At 45.3% G+C, this 25,037-nt stretch overlaps 1 long non-coding RNA gene across 5 annotated transcripts in view; it reads left to right on the forward strand.

Annotated features, from left to right (window-relative positions):
* Positions 1–25,037, forward strand: part of LOC144753476 (uncharacterized) — a 485,329-nt gene that overhangs the window by 192,723 nt on the left and 267,569 nt on the right. For all 5 annotated transcript variants that reach the window (XR_013594380.1, XR_013594378.1, XR_013594381.1 and 2 more), the window contains exon 3: positions 12,615–12,720. This is a non-coding gene — a long non-coding RNA (uncharacterized LOC144753476). The remainder of the gene's footprint in view (positions 1–12,614; positions 12,721–25,037) is intronic.

Consider the following 25,037-nt stretch of genomic DNA (forward strand, 5'->3'; position numbering starts at 1 on the left):
ATCTTATGCTTATCAAATCTGCAGAAGATACGTCCCCAGGTATGGAAAACGATGTAAGAATTTCAAGATAATTTGACAGTTGAGAATGTCATGGGATCCTTGTGAGATGTATTCTGGGATAAAGTCCAGGGTAGTAATATCATTATCAAGATTCAAAGTGGATGATGATATTGTGTTACACAGAGTTCATAAAAGGTTTCTTGCCACGATGTAAGGTATCTTGTCATGTCCTATACATTCATTATTGTTTGCTTCCTTGCTCTCAGTCAATATTTGTTGAGTTTGGAAACAGTCCTGAAGAGGTAATAGTGAATGATTGTTGTTCGTGCCTGTTGTGGTTACACTAGAGAGCGTTTTTGATAGAGTTGTAAAGCCCTCCGTTATCGTTTTGGGAATAATCGTAGATTCTTCTTCTGTGCGATGTTTGTTGCTAAGAGAATATGGGATGACGGCTTGGTGAGAAATTGTCCCTGGTACAACTCTGTCACTGCATGAAGCGGATTTTGATATTACTAGATCCACAGTCTTAGTCGACCCACTGACTTTAACATATGTATTCTTAAGTTCTACTTCTGGAGGAAGAGCTGAATCCTTATTCTCAATATATTCCTCTTTTTGATTAAATATGTGAAACAAATTTACTTTGGTTTTACTATACATATGATCTGCCTGTGTGTTGGTAGATACCATAATATTAGATTTTTTATTTAAATGTCCTAATTTTTTTAAATAGCATTTGGTGATGTACGGTTGAAAATCATCTTTGGTTACACTTGTTCAGGGAATAGTTGAGGCTTATTTACAGTCTGATTCAACAATTATTAACACTGGTGCTGGTGTATCATCCAGTACAGTTTGGTGTGGGGTTGAGGTTGGCAGATCATCCAAAGCACATGATGAGTTGAACTGAATTTTAGTCCCATTATTCTCCTCTTTACTAACAATTTTCTTGTTCCTCTGTGGTAGCCTTCTTTTGTGATTTGGGAGATTCAAATGGTAAAACATCAAATTTGACTAGTTGAAGTCTTTCTGGTAGTAATGGCAGTTGACTGTTCAACCAGTCTCATCAAGTTAGATAGATAGGATTCAAGGTTTTCCAAGGATTTTTCATTTTTTGGAAAAACATTGTCCTGAAGGCTACGCACCATATACATCTTATTTTTTATGTCCTTCAGTAAAGTTGTTTGCTCAGCACAACCGACTGCAACACTGTATAGACTGAAGGTGTAGATGACTTGAGTTTATGCTATTGTAAAACAGAATCATTTGTTCAATTATTTGTTTTATGTATAATGTATTAGTTTATTTGGATAATATTTCCTTAGGAGTTATTTCATTGATATTTGTCAGTTCTGATAACAAGCTCCAGTCATTCAGTTAATTAAAGAAAGTGTGATTTCCAGGTTTTTCGAGGACGAGGTAGGAGTTACAGTTACAGTTATTGGAAAATCAGTTGTGGTCGAGTCAGTATGTCAGCGCTTGCAGAGGAGATAGTCTCCCTCTGAAAGCAATCCTTGAAGAAAACTTGCTTCTTGGCAATTATACCCAGATTGTGAGGCCTTGGGTGGAAAAGAGCCGAAAGCTCCAAATTTAACCGAATTATCGTTGAATCCTCCATAGCATTCACTGATGGTATGAGAGACATTGTGTTTGACTATTTTTCCACAGGAGTCTTTGTAATCTGGTTTTCATATTGGGTGTAGTTCATCACAAAGGGACTTTCTGGTAAGACTGTTGGTAAGCTGCCATTGCTGGCATGAAAGGAGAAATTGTGAGTGAGCCAACCAGTAAACCTGCCAACCAGCCCCACCTGAACCAGCAATTAAGTTAAGGTTAGTGTTGATTACTAGGGACACTCCAAAGCCACTCTGACACTCTCCTATTCCAACAGCCACAACCCCTACCCCCAATCTCCAGTGAATCTCACCTCCGTGTATGCAGTTGACAACTGCCTCCACCCACACCTCACATATGACCCACATTCCTACACTTAATTGCTTTGGCTCATTGCACCATCCCTGGTTTTGATGCTGCCGGTGTTTTGAATCTGAGTCCTCCCGTGGACCTGGCCATAGATCTCGCTGGAAGAGAGTCAGGCAGGAGTTCTATCCAAGACTGACTCCTCAGTCACTCCCAGGGAGCGCTTTCACCTCTCATCCTCAAGAGGTCACAGCAAAGCTTGCAATCTCACTAGTTGCTGAGAGGGTTAAAAAAGGCACTGCCAAATCAATCAATCAATCAATCAAGAACATTTATAGAGTGCGCTACTCACCCGTGAGGGTCTCAAGGCGCTGGGGGGGGGTGGTGCTACTGCTCGAATAGCCAGGTCTTGAGTTGTTTCCTGAAGGAGAGATGGTCCTGGGTCAGACGTAGGTGGGTGGGGAGGGAGTTCCGCGTCTTTGCAGCCAGGTAGGAGAAGGATCTTCCTCCGGTGGTGATTCTGCGCATCCGCGGGACGGTGGCGAGGGCGAGGCTGGCGGAGCGGAGCTGGCGGGTGGGTGTGTAGAACTTGAGGCGGTTGTTGAGGTATTCGGGGCCCATGTCGTGGAGAGCTTTGTGTGCGTGGGTCAGGAGCCTGAACTTGACCCTCTTGTTGACGGGGCGCCAGTGTAGGTCTGTCAGGTGGGTGGAGATGTGGCTATGACGGGGGATGTCCAGGATGAGTCGTGCCGATGCGTTCTGTATGCGCTGAAGTCTTTTCTGTAGTTTGGCTGTGGTACCAGCCTAGAGGGCGTTCCCGTAGTCCAGACGGCCGGTGACGAGGGCCTGGGTGACCGCCTTCCTGGTTCTGGTGGGGATCCAGTGGAAGATCTTGCGGAGCATGCGAAGGGTGTTGAAGCAGGAAGAAGTAACGGCGTTGACTTGCTTGGTCATCGTGAGGGAGGAGTCAAGGATGAATCCCAGGTTGCGTGCATGGTTTGTGGGCTTGGGAGCGGTGCCCAGAGCCGGGGGCCACCAGGAGTCATCCCAGACGGAGGGGGATGGTCCGAGGATGAGGAACTCCGTCTTGTCTTAGTTCAGTTTCAGACGGCTGAGCTTCATCCATTCCGCGACGTCCCTCATTCCTTCCTGGAGGCTGGCTTTGGCGGTGGCGGGGGTCGTTGGTGGGGGAGAGGATAAGCTGGGTGTCGTCTGCGTAGGAGATGATGTTGAGGCCGTGTTTGCGTGCGATGGCCGCGAGGGAATTCATGTAAACATTGAAGAGGGTAGGGCTGAGCGAGGAGCCTTGGGGTCTGCCGCAGATGATCTTGGTGGCCGCGGCGCGGAAGGGCGGGAGGCGGACTCTGAGTTCTGTCGGAGAGGAAGGAGGTGATCCAGTCCAGTGCCTTTTCTTGGATCCCGGTGTGGTGGAGGCGGGTCGTTAGGGTGCGGTGGCAGACTGTATCGAATGCGGCCAATAGGTCGAGGAGGATGAGGGCGGCAGTTTCCCCGTTGGCAAGCATGGTCCTGATGTCATCGGTTGCTGCGATGAGGGCAGATTCAGTGCTGTGGTTCGCTCGGAAGCCGGACTGCGATGAGTGGAGGGAGCCGTTCGTTAAAAGGGAAAGTGGTCTGCTGTATGTTGACGGTCTTCTCGATGACTTTTTCGTGGGAAGGGGAGGAGCGAGATGGGGCGGAAGTTCTTGAGGTCCGTGTGGTCGGCGGTGGATTTCTTCAGGAGGGCGCTGATCTCTGCATGCTACCAGCTCTCCGGAAAGGTGGCGGATGCGAGGGAGTTGTTAATGATGTTCCAGAGGTGGGGTGCGATGATGGAGTCGGCCTTGTTGAAGATGTGGTGTGGGCAGGGGTCGGCTGGGGAGCCGGAGTGGATGGTGTTCATCATGTGGGTGGTGTCTTCGGTGCTGACGGGGGTCCAGGTGCGGAGGATGGCAGTGGGGGACGTTGGTTCGATGTTTGGGTGCGTGGTCTGGGCGCCGAAGCTGGCGTGTATGTTGGTGATCTTGCGGTGGAAGTACGTGGTGAGTGAGTCGCAGAGGTCTTGCGAAGGCATGATGTCGTTGTTGCTGGCGCTGGGGTTGGAGAGCTCTTTGACGATGCTGAAGAGTTCCTTGCTGTTGTGGGAGTGTTTGTCCAGTCGTTCTCTGAAGGATGTTCTTTTGGTGGTGTTTGCGGGTGGCGTTCTTGAGGGCTGCCATGTTTTCTGTCGACTGTTCGTGGCGCCAGGCTTTCTTGAGGGTACGGCAGGCTTTCTTAGAGTGTTTGAGGTCGTCGGTGAACCATGAGGCTTTCTTGCTGCCGGGATTGCTTGGCGGGGTCTTCAGTGGAGCAAGGGTATTGGCGCAGTCGGTGATCCACTGTGTGAGGTTGCGGGCGGCGTCGTTGGTGTCCGTTGTGTTGGTAGGTGGTTTTTGGCTCAGGGACATGGTGAGCTGGTCGGTGGTGATCTTGCTCCAGAGTCTTCAGGGAACCTGTTGCGGGTGGTGGTGAGTCGTGGTTTTCCTGAAGTTTAAGTGGACGCAGCTGTGATCGATCCAGTGAAGTCCGGTGGCGTAGCTGAAGGAGACGTGGTTGCTGGAGGAGAAGACTGGGTCAAGCGTGTGGCCGGCATAGTGGGTGGGGGTGTTCACCAGTTGCTTGAGTCCGAGGTTGGCTAGGTTGTCCAGCAGGGTGGTGGTGTTGTTGTCATTGTTGTTCTCCAGGTGGAAGTTCAGGTCCCCAAGGAGGATGTAGTCCGCGGAGGCGAGGGCGTGCGGGCTGATGAAGTCTGCGATGGCTTCGCTGAATTGTGTGCGCGGACCAGGGGGTCTGTAGATGAGAGTCCCTCTGAGGGTGGTCTTGGGGTCGGTGTGTATCTGGAAGTGAAGGTGTTCGGCGGCGGTGAGGGCGTCGTCAGAGTTAGTTGTGATGCGGATGGTGTTTCTGTAGACGATGGCGATGCCTCCTCCGGTTTGGTTGATGCGGTCCCTCCGGGTGATCTTGTAGCCGTCCGGGATGGCAATGGCGAGGTCGGGGGCTGAGGAGGCGTTCATCCAGGTTTCCGTGAGGAAGGCGACGTCCGGCGCTGTTGTGTCGAGGAGGTCCCAGAGTTCGACAGCGTGTTTGTGGACAGAACGGGTGTTTAGCAGGATGCACTTGAGGTGGTTGTTGTTGGCGCTTGGTTTTGCGGGTGCGGTGCAGGTCCGGAGGCAGGTGAATTTGCAGGCTTGGCAGGTGAAGGGTCCGTGGGAGCGTTTTGGGGTGGCACGGTAGCAGGCAGGTGATCGGCCGGTGTTGAGTGCGTGGAGGGTGGTGGCGTCGTATCTGAGGCGGGTCGCCTGGCTGCGTTGGGGGCCAGGGGTACTGGCGCTGGGCGCGGTCCAGATGCGGACGGGCGCAGACGGGCTTGCCTTCGGCGCGCCAGTGGCGCGCCCGCTGCGCACAGCCGCGCGGCGGCCTCCATTAAGAAGGGGGCGAGGGAGTGAGGATCAGCGTGGGGGGTCAGGCAGCGAATCAGGCAAGAGGGGGCGGGGCCACAGGGGAGGCAGCAGCGGGAGGAGAGCGGGAAAAAACGGCAGGAAGAGGCGGGGGCGGAGCGGGAGTGACGGTGAGGCAGCGAGGCAGGATGAGCAGAGGCAGCAAGGGGGGCGCTGACGCTGTGGGGGGAGCGACCTATTCAAACACAGCCTGAGTCACAGAATGGAACACAAAGAGTTGTAGAAAGGTAGTGACTGGAACAAAGAGCCGGGACTGGATTCCAGGGGTTGGTATGGCTGAGCGCATGGGTCTTCAAGAACCCCCTTGGGTAACACAGGAAGGCTTAGAAATGAGAGGAGCTTACAGGGGCCAACTGGGTTGCGGAACTGGGATGCACACATACTTCCACAGCGCACAGGCATAACTTTACGCCTTCATGTGAAATTTGGAATAATTTTTAAATTTACCCTATACCTACAGAATATCAAAATTTGAAATTATATGAAAGCATCTTAATTCAAACTTTACATCCTTTTCAAACTATTATTAGAAGGCAACCTAAATCTGGTAAATTTCATGCACATAATTAGTCTGTGCAATAAAAGGAAGGGTAGTTCTTTGCTATCATTAGTTTTTTTTTTTAAATATTGACACTGTGGGAGTACAACTTAAATTAGAACAATTGTTGGTTGTATTAGTATAAAGAGTTCCAACAAAAGATAAAAAAAATCTGGCAAGAATTAATAAGAATTTCTAAAATACAAGATGCTATTTCATACTTGCAAGAAAATAACACACACTAACAGAATTTTTCAAATTGAGTGACTTCATAGCCACAGATGACCTACTACTTCTGGGCATTACTACTCTAGGGCAGAACACTATTAAAAAATATACGAGCACTACAGTATACACAAGCTGCATTCAAAAGATTTAATGGGTGATGCCTTAGAACTTTATCAAATGAGAGAGCCTACAGGAGATCCGCTTGGTATATTTGGAAACAAATCCTAGACGGTTAATGTTATCCAGCTTTATTTGCAACAGGAAATGGAGGGCGATGTTATACTCTTTCTAATCAGATTTCAGAATCGGAATATCGTTCTACAAGACTATATTCTGAAGATCAACGTTTTAGGCAAAACATACCTTCTATTTTCACTTTACTAAATGAAAGTGAATTATCGGTTACTTCTTGAGCTGTTGCACATGTGATGCAAACTGGAATAGGAATTAATAACATAACAGCTAAATATTTGCCAAATAAAGTGGAAAATAATTATGAAAACCTAGAATATAACTTAATAAATATTATGGCATGTCAACGAGGTACATAGGAATGTTGGTTCAGAAGACATAGAGAAGACATAGAGAAAATGGCGCTACTCCTAGAAGAAACTAGCCCTGATGCTATATTTCTAACAGAAACGTGGCTTAAGGACACGCCAGACCCCGATATTACTGCCCTTATGCAACTGGGATATGCCCTCCACAGAGTGGATAGGCCACAGGGGAGAGGAGGGGGACTAGCTATTCTCGTAAAAAACCCCTATCAATGCAGGATCAGCCCGTCTTTAATTTCTAACTGTGAGAGCATGCATTTCGCATTAGATTTTAATCCGACCTCAACTTTCTCAGGAATCTTGATCTACCGCCCCCCTCATCATATAGGAGATTTCCTAGACTCGCTCCACTCAAACATCGCTGAATCAGTGATCACCTGTCCTAATTTCTCGATTTTGGGAGATGTTAATATTCATTTGGATGACCCCAGTAATACGACGGCTAGGTCCATAGTAGACAATCTGGCAGCCCTTCAAATTACTCAGAAGGGCTTCCAGCCTACCCATGAGAAAGGCCATCTCTTAGACTGGGTATTCAGTAATGACCATAGGCTAGAGGTAGGGACACCACTGCCCCTAGCCTGGACTGACCACCTCCTGGTCCCAATACAATGGACAGTAGCTGCCCCAGCACTAGCCCTTACGCGCTCTACTCAGAAAGGGAGAGAATGGTCAAAAATATCGGTAGACCAGTGGATCGAATCTTTATCTCCAGCTCCCTCCCAAATGGGAACCGATCCCACACTACTTTATGATACCTACACTAACTGGCTGTGCACAGCTCTTGACTCGGTGGCACCTTTGAAAATCCTCAAAGGAAAAACCAAATCAAAGAACTCCCCATGGTACACCCCTCAACTTAAAGAGCTGAAAAGAGGCTGTAGGAAACTGGAACGCATATGGCGAGTTTCCCATAATAATTTGGACAAACTTAGCTACCAAGAAGCAATTAAAAAATATAAAACAGAAATAAGCAATTCAAAAGCCGTGTATTTTGAAAGTTTAATTGCTAGCGCCTCAAATTCATCCAGGGAAATTTTTAAAATTGCTAAATCCCTCATAGACACCCCCACTACTTCTCCTGACCCCAGCAAAATCCAACTACGCTGTGATAGTCAGGCAGAATACTTTTATAATAAAATCCAGAATATCATTGCCACATTTGAACCAGCCAAAAACCTTACTTCAACACAGCTGGTGTCTTGCACGTTGAATGAGTTCCCTCTACTCAACGAGGAGCTATTAGACACTCTCATGCAAAAAGTTAAATCTGGCTCACCCATTGACCCGGCACCCCCTTTTCACCTACTTAAAATCAAGGAGACCATCAGTCCTATAATCCTTAAAATCTTAAACTCCTCCATTGCCACAAGCACAGTCCCAACAGCATGGAAACGTGCCCAAGTCAAAGCACTCTTAAAAAAAACCACCTTGGACCCCAATAACTTGGCCAATTATCGCCCTATCTCGCTCCTCCCCTGGATCAGCAAATTGCTGGAAAAACATATTAATGCCTCTGTTACCCAATACCTGGAACATAACCTCCTGCTCCACGACTCCCAAGCAGGCTTCCGCCCTAAATTAGGCACAGAAACGGCCCTGCTGACTGTGACGGAGCTGGCTAGGAAACAGATGGATCAAGGCGGCACTGTAGCAATTATGTTGCTAGATCTCAGTGCCGCCTTCGATACCGTCAATACTAGCATCCTCCTTGACCGCTTGCGTCATATAGGAATTTCAGGGAAGGCCATAATATGGCTTCAATCTTTTTTGGAGGAACGTTCCTTCGAGGTAGTCGAGAACGACGCCCGCTCAAAAACTTGGCCCCTTGAGCAAGGTGTACCACAGGGCTCGTCTCTGAGCCCTACCCTATTTAATGTATACCTTCAACCTCTGGCGGACATCGTGCGTTCGTTCGGCCTAGATATAGTAACCTATGCCGACGACACACAACTTGTGGTATCCATGAACCAGCTAAACACCTCTCCCCCTAATCTTATGAATTGTCTGGCAGCAATAAGTCACTGGATGACCCTCTCACACCTAAAGCTCAACGGTGAGAAGACGGAGCTTATGTTTCTGGGTAACTCACCAACCCCGAGCTCCTCGCTAGAGTGGCCCCCTAATATGGGGACCCCACCCCAACCCAAAACCCAAATAAAGAGCTTAGGTATGTGGTTGGACACAAAGTTGGATTTTAAGCAACAAGCCACCACTCTATCTGCCATCTGTTTTGGCCTAATGCGTATGCTCAGGAAGGTGTTGCCTCTTCTTCCCTTCCAGGCACGAAGGATTATGGTGCAGGCCATTATCCTGTCCCGTCTGGACTATGGAAACTCATTGTACCTAGGAGCCCCTAGTTCCACTACCAGAAGACTGCAGATTACCCAGAATGCAGCGGCTCGCCTTCTTCTCAACCTGGGCCGGCGAGACTCAGGCACAGCCGCACTCAGGAAACTGCATTGGCTGCCCATCAAAGCCAGAGTCGTGTTTAAATCTATGTGCATTATGCACAAAGCTATGTGGAAAACTGGCCCAGCCATGGTTTGCTCCTTTGCAAACCCTTACCTCCCTAAACGTAGCTTGAGATCCAGCTCAGCCTTCCTGGCTACCGTTAATAGAATTAATCGGGCAAGATGGGGAGGACGCTCCTTCTCTTGGAATGCCGCTAAGGCCTGGAACTCCCTGCCTGACACTCTCCGGGGCGAGCCTAATTTACTGAAGTTCCGTAAGGAACTGAAAACGCTCCTCTTCACCTAATCTGGCTCTGTGATCTTCCTGACTCAAACAATATAGCGCTACGAGGCCTCCGGGTAGAATGCGCTCAACAAAACCCTATTAATAATAATAATAATAATAATAACTAACATGTTCTGAATATCCCTATATTAAAGAATACATCAGGATAAGTTGATCTGGGAATATTTTCCTTATATAAGTTACCTTAAAAAAATACCAATTAAATTAGATCTTGTGTAGTTACTGCTTCAACTGGATTAACCACCCATAATAATATAGGAATAACATTACACCGATTACTATTACTACCAGTGGAGCGCTATAATAAACTGGAATACTTAAAACTAGCTAGTAAAACTTCACAAAAACCTCATAGAGTTCTCAAAAACTACACATTTATATTATAGATGAGGCTAGTATGGTATCCAACTTGATGATGGCTTTTGTTCATTTACTTATGACAGAAATTCTGAAGACTGCACGTGATAATCTCTTTGGTGGTAAACATCATTGTTTTTGGTGATATACTTCAACTTACTCCAGTTAAAGGGGACCCAATTTTCAAAACTGTGACATCTAAAGAAATTAGCAACTCCTTAGGTAGTATAGGTAATGTTAACATTTGGTTACATTTCTCATACCATGAATTTACATAAAATATGAGACAAGCAAATGATGAAGAATATGGAAACATTTTAAACGTATTAGGCTAGGAATTGTAACAGATAGTGCCAAAAACAGCTTCAGGCAAGAAGGATATCCAGTTTATTCCCATATTTGAAAACTGTTGGAGAAGTTTTGCTTTCCCTTCTTTTACAAGGACGACCTGTTGTTTGTATGATGCCAACCCTAAAAGAATGCAATGACTTATATATGGAAATATTATCAATGGAAAAAGAAGAAAGTATACATTTACATTGAAAAAAATTAATTTGGAACTCATGGAGCAAATATTACTATGATAAAAAACATTATCTACTACATTATTATGCATAAAAAAATCTGTGTCATGAACCGCTGGATTAGAGAAAGAATTAAATATGTGCAAAAATTGTCATGTTATTTTACTACGCAATTTGGATGTAGAACAAGGACTTGTGAATGGAGCAATGGGATATAGAGTTAACTTTATACAACACAAAAGTAGAGGATGGCATTGATTTTGTTATTGTCCAATTTGACAATATTATGGACCACAAAAACACTGTAAGAGCAACGACAAGATTTTTATTAATCAAAGATTTCTTTATTCAAAGAGAACAATTTCCTTTATATTTAGCTTATGCTGTCACAATACATAAATCTCATGTTTTAAGCTTGGGTTATGCATTACTTAACATTGGCTCAACCATTTTTAAAGACGACATGGCATATGTCGCTTTATCCTGTGTGAAAACGTGGAACAGCAGCAACACATGGAACCACTCCTGGTGGCCATCAGACCTAGGAGCAGCACCCACTCCCTCCAACCATCCCAGAAACCTTGAATCAACATTGACAACAAGCTCACCATGAAATCAAAGATCAAAGCCGTCTCCTACTCCTGCATCCTCACTCTGCACATGCTACGTTAGATCTTTAAGTGGCTACCCCTACACACGAGATGCATTGTTACACAAGCCCTCATCACCAGCTGGCTGGACTATGGCAATGCCCTCTACATAGGAATCGCTGCACACCTCCAAAAGAGACTTCAGATCATACAGAACGCTGCAGCCAAACTCATCCTTGGTCTTCCCGACGAACCCACATCACACCCCACCTCAGGCAACACCACTGGGTCCCCCTACAGAAGAGATGCCAATTCAAGCTGCTGACCCACACACACAAGGCTCTACACAACCATGGACAAAACTACATCACCCACCGCCTGAACTTCCACCAACCATCGAGAAGACTACACTCCACCTCTCGTTCACTTGGCCATACTCTCACATGAACCAAAGCAGAAGTAGAGGAAGCTCCTTCTCCCACACCTCTGCAAAGATCAGGACCATCACCTCACTTCCGGAATTCCAAATGGCCCTCAAGATCTGACTGTTTGGATAAGCCTACAGGACTTGCAAGCGCCCGGATATCCTATTGAGTGATTAGCCACACTTTATAAATCCTGATTGATTGATATTTTGGTTGTCGATGACACAAAAATTAATGCAGACCCTTCTTATGTATGTGAATACAATAGTTTGAGACAAATATATACTCCTTCACTTGGTGAATATCCAGTAGTGGGTAAACATAAAATATATATGAAAAGGAAAGAAAGCTTCATGACTGATGAGGCTTTGGAAAATGTTCAGCTGTGTAAAAACAAAAAGAAGGAAAACAACCCTGACATTTTTGGATTTCAGTTTTGTAACACTATTGGTATTAACTGCTATATTAATATTATTGTTAATGTGCTTTTATATTTATCTTCAGTGAAATACAAAAAAGCTTATCCGTGTTTTCAAGTAAGACTGTAACAAATTTGTATTGTGTACTTCAATGCAACAAACAATTGTGCCAATCTACAGGTGGTGTCAGAGATATAATTGATGTTTGTGGAGAAAATGTTTGTTTCTCACTTAATGAGCAACAGGGTGACCAGGAATTGTGTATGAATATTCTTGAAATACTAGCAAATGAAACTTTGCTTCATCCTGATCTTTTTGATATAAGCTACTGTTGGGAACCTGAATGTTTCCAATGCTTAAATGCTTTGTCAATTGTTACGAATTTTGAACTATTTCTATATCTTGTATTACTGATTGTAAATCTATACCACTTAGGAAATTGATAGATTAAACTGTGCACTCAAACTTGTGTTCAAACTGTGGATGTCAAATTGGGTCAATACTTTCATTAACTATGGTCAGTAGGTAGATATGTGTAATCGTACAAAGAAGTGCTCCAGATAATAAAAAGATTGAAACCATCATTACCGATTTCGCTGCTACTCAAATTTCAAAATCTAGACGCACTTTTACTCATGCTGCAATATTTTTCCATCATGGAGAACACACTATTTATGGCCATTTCACCATATTTTTAAGAAACAATGAACATGATGACACTTAGGTAACCTTTAAACACAGATTGCCCAAGAACTTAATGAATTCTAGCATTCTTATACTAACTCCTAAATTTTAATTGCAGGTTAGGAAGTGAACTTTTAAGAAATATGGACTACGTATACATACTGCCTACAATAGATATGTGGCTTAGCATGGTTGAAGACTTCTGAAGAAATCTGCTGCTTTAGGTAAGGAAAGTAGTTAGATAATATGAACAGCTTTACCAATCACAGTCCACCTAACAGTTGAACAAGCACCGTTGTAAATGTTTTTTTTTCCACAATTCATTTGATTAGTGTTTTTCCCTTGTGTTGCATGATGAACAAAAGATAATGGTAATCTGCACCCTGGTGTGTGATAAATGATCGCATACATTAGTAATGTTCTCTTCCAGGGGATCCTCATCAATATGTGCGCATGCGCATGCACTAGGCCATAGTGTCATTGAGACGCGCATGCGCGCGGCGCGAGCAGACCGGCGCATGCGCAGTTCACAATACACACGCGCCGTGCATCTCCGCGCAGCGCCAAGCGAGTCCCAACCTTCCCCGAGTAGCTCAAGCTAGCAATGGCATCAGACTTCAGCTTAAAGCCACGTCCCGAGCACTGCATTTACCTAAACCAATATCGGAATTGCATACAAAGGAGCGGGTGGCGGACCTTCCAATATGGCCGCCCGCCTCACCCCTCTTTTGGACCATTGCAAATTCGGCGGGCTTTTCGGAGGTAATTGATCAATCATTCAATTACTGGAGTATATAAATACTCGCCGCTCCCTTCCTCCCTCATAACCACGGAAGCAGCTGACGAAGGAGGCAGCACAAGCGTGCTAGGGGCTCAGTAAGTACGGCATAGCCGGTCTCAATAGGACGAACCGATGTATCCCAGTAATACTCTTATCTGGTGATACCACTAATAGGATAGAATTACAATGTACCCCCTCTCTCCCCCTCTGCAGTTGGGACCCCACTATACCCTTCTGTCAAAAGCTGGCTCATGAGGCATTGATTCCTCCAGTGGAAAGTATGTATTTGAATTCCTTTATCCCCCATGCATTACTTACTTTGAGTGTGTGACTATGTGTGTCTGAAGATATGCTTCTTATTTCTTCACTATTCATGCTAGATCCCTCATTGCATACCGGTATATCTGTGTGTGTGTCTCTTTTCCCTTACAGGTGACTTAGAGTTAAGCGCATTCTGGGATCGGCGCAATTATTAATCAAGTTCTCTTATCTTGCAGGCATACTACATGATTAGTGTGGTAGCATAAAAGTGTTGTAATTATTATTTATATTTACACACATAGTCCCCTTTTTTTCACTTTTTTGTATATACACCTTTCTACCTTTGTGGAGAAAACACTAGTGAGTGACAGGGGGATCTCCCCCAAGGTCCTGACGAAGAGGCCTTGCGCCTCGAAACATGTTGACCCACATAGGAGAGAGAGCCCATTAATCCGCTCCTTCTCTCCGCTTCACTTTTCTTTTAACAATACCAGCCAGTGTTTAATAAAATTTCTTTTTTCCACTAGGCCAGGTATTTTTTTAACAACTCACTATATATCACTCCTGACCCCACTGACACTCACTCCATACACATAGCACTTCCATCTAAAGGTGCTCCGGCGTATTCGCCTGTCGCAGCACTGCCCCGCCCCGCAGCGAGACGGGAAGACCCCGATGATGAAGCATGACACCAAGGGCCCTTTTGGTGTGTGAGGGGTATTTTAACAAAGAAGGTGTATTCCAATAACATCCGGATATACACCCACCCAATGCGAGGTGGCCCTTGTTTGATTGACCTGGATCCTCATCAATAGACATAAGCACATGAATATTCCCGCCCACGCGCGGGGAGCACGGAAACTTATAAAACATATATGTGGAAAACATATATGTAGCTCCAAATACATATACCGTCCCCCAGCACTACTCACCTGGGAGCCACTAGTGCATCCTGGTAACTGGAGTCCGCAGATCTTCTCGGACCCTACACATTATCACCTGAGGATTTTGTTGCAGAGGGGCGGAGCTAACATTTACACCTATCCAGTGCGGCGTGGTGCAATTTAACTGCAGAGCGTGAGGACTTCCGTGTTTACTACCGCAGGCGCTGAAGAGGCCACACCGGCCGAAATGCATCCGCCATTGATTTGTAATAAAGAGCTTCGCCATTTGAATCCCCGTTGAGGCTCCTGCTTCTTTCTTTGAGAGGAGGCGATTACTTCATATTAACTGCGCGCTTTCCAGAGGCGCGGTTCAGAAACCCCCCCATCACAAGTGGCCTGGAGATTCTGGAGTCTGCTTCGGCATTGCGTGTTTCTTCATTTTATTGAATATCTCCAGACTCGCCGGCAGTCCGAGCATCTGCAGCGACACAGCGAGACATTTTAACAGCCAGGGCGGGTTGTATGCACCTCCTGCTCACGCTATTATCGTGCTCGGACCAATGGTTGATGGGGTCCAGGGGACCTAAGGTGAGACTCTCTGTTCCATTTTGCGGGCAAGAACGCTTTGCAGAGCACCCCTCCTACAGCTATTTCTCTGGATTTCTCCAATACCGTCCCCCAGCACTACTCACCTGGGAGCCACTAGTGCATCCTGGTAACTGGAGTCCGCAGATCTTCTCGGACCCTACACATTATCACCGGAGGATTTTGTTGCAGAGGGGCGGAGCTAACATTTACACCTATCCAGTGCGGCGTGGTACAATTTAACTGCAGAGCGTGAGGACTTCCGTGTTTACTACCGCAGGCGCTGAAGAGGCCACACCGGCCGAAATGCATCCGCCATTGATTTGTAATAAAGAGCTTCGCCATTTGAATCCCCGTTGAGGCTCCTGCTTCTTTCTTTGAGAGGAGGCGATTACTTCATATATATATTTATGTGTACAACAATAATACAATTAGGGGTGGGCGGAATTTGCGAAGTCGTGCTACGCAAAGCTCTGCGAAATGGTAAAAATTCTCCGCGAGCACCCAAAAGTTCTGCGGACACGCGGAATTGCTTGTTCCACCTGTTTGCAATGCTTTTTTCCTGTCCGCGAATGCTGTTTGCGTGCTTGGGGAGAAATATCTTGTGAACACGCATTTTGAAAGCGCGAACAAGCAAAAAAATCCATAAAGGCGTGGATCGCGGAATTTGTGGCTATACTGCGTTCTCCGCGGAACGCGAAATGACCCAAATTCCGCAAATTCTGCAGGCGGAACGGAATTTACCACCCAGGCCTAAATACAATGCAGCCTTCCATACACCAAAAAGTTGAGTAATGTTGTAAGAATTTCCTTTGCACATGTATACAATTCCAATAAAGCAGGGAGAAAGAAAACACATTTGAAAGCTGCTTTAATTCACAATAGAAATCATAATCCTGCAAAGAGGAATGAAAAACATTGCCAGCCCATAGGCTGCATTGCAGAAAGCCTTAGTGTAGAAAGCGGAAAAGCTAGCCCACAGAAACACATAGAATAAAACTGGCACTATGCATTTAAGGCAGCCATGGCCCCTAGCTTCCCATCATGCCTCAGGGGTGACAGTTAGGTCAGTTGTTCTTTCCGGCTCCTTCTTTCAGGACCCTGGTAACTTCAGCTCTCTGTTTTTCTGATTTGTTAGAAATTCTTTCCTGTTTTTTGGTCAAAAGTTTATTACTTCAACATCTTTTTACTGTTAAAGTAGGTTGTTACTATTGTTGGGAGAGTTGAGCATATTTTTTCTCTCAAAAAGCCCTCTCTTTTTGATTCTTGCCCTTCCTGTGGGAAAAAGAAGGCTAAATCAGACTTCCATCCTGTATGTATCCTTTGCCTTCTTAATGATCATACTCCCAAGACTTGCCAGCATTGCCAGTCTTTGTCCAAACAAACTTTGAAGGACAGAGAGGATTTGCCTCTATGGGCTGGCAGAGAAGGGAAAAACACCTTCAAGAGGCAGGTCTCCGGTGAAGAAGAGGAAGGAGAGAGCCAGATCTTCATCCAGAAGTAAGGTTCCAATCTGCTCTCCATAGACGGTGGGCTCGCAGTCGAGAAAACACCGGTTGTCAAAAAAGACTACAGGTACGTCGGATCCTCCGCCTTCATCAACCCGACGACGATCGGCATCGAGGAATCATTCTCTGTTGGTGCGGGCTCTGGAAGAGAACTGGGATTACAGATAAGTAACTTATCCTTCCTGTTACTAACATCTGAACAACACAACACAAGCAAATGTATTTTTATAAAGTATTTAGAATAATTAGTGTATGTAACATCTTTTTTAGTGGACTCTTTGCATTGAAATAAAAGGTAAGTATTTGATAATTAGTAAAGTACCTATAGTATTTATTTGCATAATGCAATTTTTTATTTCTCTCAGCTTACCAGTCATTTACCTTAACATTTAACCTTCGATTGCATCGTCTTACTACTAGTACCTGTACCTGAAAAGTTGGCGATAATACACAGCACTTTATTAAAATGAACTTGAAAACAGTTCTAATAAAACCTTTTTTTCTTCTTTTTGTTTTGAGGTTTTTTGTTGTCCTTTAGCTGTAGGACCAACAATAAACCAAAACCAAAATGCACTCAACAGGACACAAAAAGACCTGTTGAAAATAGGGAAAAAAATTCAAAACTACGGGCCATGGGTAGGAAAATGGTGATGCATGTTCAAGTCACTCTACCATGCTACAAAAACTGTCAGTAGAGACAGTGGGTTGCAGTCCCCAATTATGGCTCCACGGTGTTCTGCTCCAGCCAAAGCCAGTTCACAGCAACTTGGGAGCCAGCTTCTGGAATGGTAGATGGACCAGACCGCAAAGGTTGTGATTGCACTTGATTGTCAACACCAGAATTGGACGGTAGAGCAGGAGGTCATACGTCCCCAAATGCATCAACTGTTCCCTCAGCAAGTTTGGTCAAGTCCAGCTCCCTCCTGCTTTGAGCCGGGTCAAATGGGTCGTATGCATGGTGCGCAGATGCTTTGTCATTCCCATTGTCCCAAGGGAGAGCTGCAGCTGGGTCTCACGCGAGATGACTTTCTTACCTAAGCAACAAGTCATCTGCCTTGTGTTAACTTTCTTCTCACTGGGTGGAATGAACAACCGACTCTGAGTTTCTTCCAGTGCACCAACTCCTGCTCCTTCATTGCAATGCCACCCTCTTCCACCTGCAATGGTTGTGGAGCAGCTGCAGCAGATTGACCTCCTTGAGCCATTTCTCCGAAAAATACAGCAAACTAGTTGCAGAAAAACAACGGGCTTGGAAGACTTGTGAATAGCTCAAAACCACAAGAGAAAGAATCCAAATAAAATATTGCCTTTCTATTAGCTGCAAAAAACTTCTTCCAGCCTATCAGATTCTGTGTTACACTCACAGCGTATTGCAGTACACCCAAGATAGTACCGCAGTACGGGCAACAGTCCGAAAAAAAAATTTCAACCACTGACTAGTTTCTCAAGACAACCAATACGCTGATCAAAAGTAGCACTTTTCTGCTACAGAATTCAGCTTTTACATAATTTTAACACGTTTGTATAAAAAAATACAAATACATTCATTTGGGATACAAAACTTTAGCCCAATATTTTACCATTATAAACAAAAATATATATTATGTATGGCCATACCTTTATAAACTGTTGTTCTCTATAAAACCAACAAATTAAACAAAGAAAAAAACAAAGGTTACATTTTAGTTTTAATTAGGAGTTATAAAAGTAGGAATATGAGAATATGTAAACTACTTAAATATTAGAAATATCATAGTTATAGTTGAAGAACTATAACTCGCTGTTTATCGAGGAAAAGGGAAAAAAATCATACCCATACATTTCTATACCTGATTCGTATCTTAACATATGTTTTATAAAGTCCTTGCTTCTTTGTCAAAACAATTAGGAAAGTTTTGTGAGTTACAGTTCTTCACCTGTATCGCTGACATTTATATGTAATCCTAAAATATGGAGAGTAGTATACTCTGTATAATAAAATTTTACATGAGAGACTTAAATTGAAAACTATAACTACGGTATTTCCATTGTTTGAGTAGCTCACATGTGCTTGTGTCATAATGTCCCGGGCATGATCTCCTCCGCAATAAACCTAGTCCCACTGGCAAAACCAAAAATGAGGCCATTGCAAGAGGAGCTTTTTCAGATACAATGGATCCAATCGGAAGGCTCCTTCGAAACCTTGATCCGCATTACCCCAAGGATACAAGGAATATTAGTGTGGTGGTCACAAATATCTCATCTCTTACAAGGCCTCACATTTCTGACTTCCAGACTTCGCATCTTTGGGGGGCTGGGGATGCCATTAAACAGGATCTGTAAACCCAGGGAAAATTGTCCAAACTTCAAAAATCAATGCAAATCAATTGCCAGGAGCCTCCATTCTGGTTTGTACAGAATATACAACCAGCATGTATTACATCAACAACCAAGGAGGAACAAGATCCCCAAGTCTCTCTCTCAGGAGGCTCAAGACCTTTGGAACTGGCTCACAGCCCACAAAATACCTCAAAAAGCTGAGCACTTGTCAGGAGTGAACAACACCTTAGCAGACACTCTTAGAAGAACCATGGACAGTTGCCACAAGTGGGAATTGGATCTGCTAGAGCTGGACAAGATATTCGTATGCTGGGGCAAACTAGCATTGGATCTCATAGCGACAGATAAGAATGCAAAATACCAGTTCTACGCCAGTAGATACCCACTCCCATTGTTGTGGGGAATGCTTTTTCAATGAGATGGTCCATGATTTATGCGTACGCTTTTCCCCCTTCCCTCTTATACCGAGGATTCTCAACAACAAGATGAAAATGGAGTACTGTTGCCTCATTCTAATAGCTCCCGAATGGCCCAGACAGCATTGGTTTACAGAGCCGCAGCTACTGTCAGAGTCCAATCCCATCCGTCTGCCAAAGATCAAGACACTTTTGACAAGGAACAATGGCCAGCTCCTACAACGGAACTAGCCTCTCTCGAATTGCATGCATGGATCCTGAATTCAATGAGTTCTGAGCTGTAGATCTCTCTCAAGACTGTAGAGAGATTTTGGCTACTGCAAGAAATGAATCAGCAAACAAGACGTACAGGTTAAATTGGAAGAGATTGTGCTCATGATGTCAGCAATCTAACCTGCATCCCTTGGAAGAATCCCCAGAACAGATTCTACCCTACCTACTGTCACTAGCCAGATCATGACTGGTACATGCGTCTGTGAAGGTTTACCTGACCACAATTTCACGAGAATAGTCAAACAATTCATGAATGGGTTGTTCAGAGCTTTCCCCAGTACAAGCTCCTCCCCCAGAATGGCATCTCAATGTGGTTCCTTCATTCGAGCCCACTCACTAGACAGATCTGAAATTGGCGCTCACTTCTACTAGAAGAGTCAGCGAAATTCAGGCTTTTACAACACAGGAACCATTCTGCCATTTCACTGATGATTATTTGCTTCTCAGAACAAACCCAAGGTTCCATCACAATGTACCTATCATACGTCATACTTTTTTCCAAATCCAGAATCTCCAGTTGAAAGGTCTCTCCACATCTTGTATTTACATTGTACGAAGCAACTCTGAAAAACTGATCAGTTGTTGGCCTCCGGTGGACCGTCTTTTAAAGGTACGGCACTCACAAAAGCAACCATTGCAATATGGATTTCAGGCACCATACAGGTTGCCACAACAAAACTGGCAAACCACTCTGAACAAGGGTGAAGGCGCACTCAACAAGGGCATTGTCTGCTTCAGCTGCTCTGTTTGCAGACGTCCCGCTGGACAAAATATGTCGTGCAGCGATGTGAAAGAGCACCCACACATTCACGCAGCAGTACTGCGTAGAATTGGCGCAGAGAAGTGATGCAGCCATAGGACAGGTGGTTTTACGTCATCTGTTTCAATGAGGAGAGCCTCTGTATCTGTAGGTGATGTAAATATGTCTTTACTAATGGTTAAGATAGCATTGTATACTTCAAAATGTGCTTTTCATGTATGGACTATTTACCCAAGGTTATGAATACATGGATATATATATCTGTAAATCTAAAATCTTTAGTAAGAGACCTTGTGTTTAAACTGTATTTCAACATTTTCCATATTACCACTATGAAATTCTCGAATATATTTAATCTATTTAAGTTCCCCCGAGAATCATCAAATACTTGTTTTTAACTTTTTTTAATACATACATTTTATTTTTGTGCGTATCTTTTAACACACCCTTGTAAATTCTATTAGAGCTTTACTATGCACTTTATTCAGAAATACGAACAGGCAGTTACTATGGGGCGATATTTGCACACGCACAATTTTGCACATTGCAAGGACTTGCACCAATTATATAAATGTTGTTTACATTGATTGTTATCCAGCAGGGCTATCAACTAGTTAAATCAAGGAATTCATTCCGCCAGATTGGTAACAAAATTTGCACTAAAATATGCATATGCATATTAATTCATTTTTTTAAATGCAATATGATATCAATGTATATGGGTTTTTATATATATATTTATTTAGAGATGTATATATAGTTTTGTATTTATCATATTATGTATATATATATATTCATATTTATTTATTTATATTTATGAAATTATGCATATGTATACTCTAATACAACGTCCGAAAACAAGTAGCATACAATGAACTTGTTGAGTGTGAAGTCACGTAAGGAAAATCATTAACAGCATTTAAGCCATAATGTTTACTGCATTTCCACAGAGGCGTGTGCAACCGTAACAAACAAATAATGTGCCAATATTTTGTTTGAAAATATTCCCTAATCGATATGTATGACATCAAATTATGAAGCACCACAACTTCAAACATTTATGCCTGTATAGTATTTCTTTCATGTTCATATATCACATGGAGGGGGGTGGAAGCATCACATTGAGAAATAAACATGTATAAAAATAGAAAGCGGACTGCGTGCAGTCAATTGAAAAAGAATACGTAGTTATTCGAAACGCGTCTGACCTATCTGACACAAGCTGGAATAAAATAAAGACCTGCTTTCAACCACAAACTACGGAGTCTGTTTCCCATCCTTTGGAACGCCGCCGGCTGGGGGTGCATCAGAGAGGATCGGGATACTTTGCTTGGATATATATATATATATTTCTGATAGATACATCTGCCGTGTGGATTCCTCACCTTGTGAATACCCCCTGCGTCAGCAACATTCGGAAATTCTTTTTTCGTAGCCTCGCGCCGACGTGGACTCCTGACGTCATAGAGACACGACCTCGCTCGCGACTCCGCTGACGTCACCGACGCCTATAATAGGCCCACGCCGGCGTGATGACATCAGTTCCCTTTTTTCCGCGTCATCGACGCTAACGGTTATCGGGAATCTCTGTAGCCAACGGATACTTTGTTGTCTATATTGTTGCCATTTTCTGCTTCTCTGTATCCTGTCTCTTCGACAATGTCTTCGAAAAAGACCGGCTTCAAGCCATGTAGAGAATGCGGAAAAATGATGTCCATTACCGACCCACACAACGACTGCATCTGGTGCTTGAGCTCGGACCATGATGTGGAGGACTGCTCTTCGTGTAAGAAGATGAACCCGAAGGCCCTGAGGGAGAGAGAAGCGAAGCTCCTGGTGGCTAAGATGAAAGCTGGAAAGGAGAAATCGTCAAGGTCTCGTTCTCGAAGGGCGAGGTCGAAGTCAAGATCGAGGTCGAGGTCTGGATCTCGAGGAAGGTCGTCTTCGAAGTCGGCTTCTGATCGTGTTTCAAAAAAGAGGAAACATAAGAAGAGGAGACATGAGTCCCGACGTCATTCTGGTAAGGAGTCGGGATCGAGGTCGAGGTCACCGAAGAAGGTACGTTCGAAGGTGGTGACCGTTGATGTTTCGGATCCAGTACCTGAAGGTGAGGCCTCCCCTTCTGAGTCACGGGCGCCGTCTCCGGCTCCGTCTCCGACTCCAAATCCGGCTCAGAGTCCATCTCCGGCGCCGTCCCCGGTCCGAGATGAGGAGGAGCCTCGTGAGGATGGGGGTTCCGCGCCCTTAGGTGAGCCGAATCCGAACGCTCCTCAAGACAGGCCTGAAGGTTTTCATCCACCATTTCCTGCCCCAGGCCAGGACCCTTCTGCGTTTCTCAACGCAATGTACGGAGTCTTTTCGAGGGCGTGGTACCCCTCTGGTGCACCTTCGGGTCCCATGGGTCCTTTGGCTTTTAGCTTAGGAGTCCCTCACTCCTACCCTCCGGCTCCGTTTATGCCTTACATGCCGGCTCCGACGCCGCCGTGGCATTTTCCGGCTCCACCGAAGCCGTCGACGCCGGTTCCGGCTTCGTCTGCTCCGAGTCGTCCTCAAACACATCCCTCTGAGCCTTTGGATTCGATCCCGACGTCGATTCCGAATCCGTCGGAGCCGGTGGTGGATCCAATAGCAAAAGGAGTCAAGATGAGATCCAGAAGGGAGGCTCAACGCCTTCTGGAGGAAAGGAGGTTTTTGGATTCACAATCTGACGTTGAAGAGGGTGAATTGGATGAAGATGCTTTTGAGGATTTGGCAGAAGCAGGAAGCCTGGATTTCTCTCCAGAGTGGGAGTTACCCTCAGGTTCTAGCACTCCTTCTAAGGACGTTCAACCCTATCATTTAATTATGAGGAAGGCTGCCAGTCTCCTTAAGTTGACTTTGCCTACAGCAGAATTCAAATCTAATATTCTGACTGAAGTATTGCATTCTCCGAGTTCAGTGGTGGAACCTCTTCTTCCTTTCAATGATGCTCTGACAGAGCCCATTCTAGAGGTGTGGAAAAAACCTTTGTCGGCTCCAGCTGTCTCTAAAAGTGTAGCCAGAAGATACAGGGTTGCCCCTGAGGATCCTGCCTTTTTAACCTCGCATCCTTCACCGGAGAGTTTGGTCATTCAGGCTGCATGCTCCAAAAAGAACGTTAGTGCTTTCCCTCAGGTTCCTTTTGAGAAGGAAGCAAAGAAGCAGGATCAGGTGGCAAAGAAATCCTTCTCCTCTGCCAGTATGGCATTGAAGTCATCAAATGCCACTTGCTTGATGGGAAGATATTTACACGCTCTGATGGACTCTTTGCGTGTTCTTGTTCCAAAAGTTCCTGATGACAGCAGGAAGGATTTTGAGGAAGTCATCTCTGACGCTCAGGCGGCGGCTCGCCAGGTCATTCAGAGCGGTTTGGATACTGTAGACTCTGTGGCGCGCGTTATGGGCACTGCTGTCGCTACTAGGAGGTCTGCCTGGTTGAAATCTTCTGACTTTTCGGCTGATGTTCAGGCGACATTATTAGATCTTCCTTTCGATGGTTCAGGCCTCTTTGGGAAGAAGGCTGATGCGGCCCTTGAGAGGTTTAAAGATAGCAGGGCGACTGCTAAATCCTTGGGTCTTCAAGTGAGAGGCTCTTCAACTGGCAGAAGATTCAGGGGTTTTGGCCGCTCTTCCTTTCGGAATTTCCGGCAGGGCCAGCAGCAGCAGCAGCAACAACAGCAGCAGCAAAACTCTTTGTACAGGTCATACAGGGGAAAGCAAAGAGTGCGTCCTCGTGGACGTCAGGTCTCTTCCTCCTCCACTTCCTCCAACCCCCCTGCCCCTGAGAAGCAGCCCTAGATCCGACATTCAGGATCATGTGGGTCCGGTTGGGGGTCGGCTTACCCATTTTCTACAGGATTGGGAATCGGTTACGTCAGATCTTTGGGTTCTCAATCTTGTCGAAAATGGGTATGCCCTTCCCTTTCGGGAATTCCCTCCCAATTTCCCTCCTTGCCAAGGGTATTGCTCCGAGGAGCATCTGTCTCTTCTGCAAGAGGAAGTTTTGACTCTGATAAGAAAGGGTGCGATAGAGGTGGTCCCAGAGCAGGAAAGGGGTCAGGGATGCTACTCCCGGTATTTCCTGATTCCGAAGAAGGATGGCAGGCTTCGTCCAATCCTGGATCTCAGGATCTTGAATCTCTATCTGAAGCACGAGAAATTCAAGATGCTCACCCTCGCTCAGGTTCTTCAAGCGCTGCAAGAAGAAGACTGGATGGTGTCGCTCGACTTGCAGGATGCTTACTTTCACATCCCTATCCTGAAGTCGCACAGGAGGTATCTCCGTTTTACGGTGGGATCGCAGCACTACCAGTTTGCGGTCCTTCCGTTTGGACTTACTACTGCGCCTCGAGTCTTCACCAAGGTGATGGCAGTGGTGGCGGCGCATCTCAGGAGATCAGGGATTCCAGTATTCCCTTATTTGGACGACTGGCTGATCAAAGCGGAGTCGTCAGAGAGAGTGCTCCATCATTTGCGAGAGACAACCCAGTTGTTGTACAGGTTGGGTTTTTCAATAAATGTACCCAAGTCTCACCTGGTGCCCTCCCAGCGCAACCTGTTCATAGGTGCGGTACTGGACACAACCGTATGTCGTGCATTCCCTCCCCCTCAAAGGATTCGCGACATACGGGAGATGATTCCTTTGTTTTACAATGGAGCGGTCGTTCCAGTCCTGAAGGTCCTTCGCCTGCTCGGTCTGATGGCTTCATGCATTCTGTTGGTCAACCATGCACCCT

The sequence above is a fragment of the Lissotriton helveticus genome, chromosome 5_1 (assembly GCF_964261635.1).
Source record: "Lissotriton helveticus chromosome 5_1, aLisHel1.1, whole genome shotgun sequence".
NCBI classification, from domain to species: domain Eukaryota; kingdom Metazoa; phylum Chordata; class Amphibia; order Caudata; family Salamandridae; genus Lissotriton; species Lissotriton helveticus.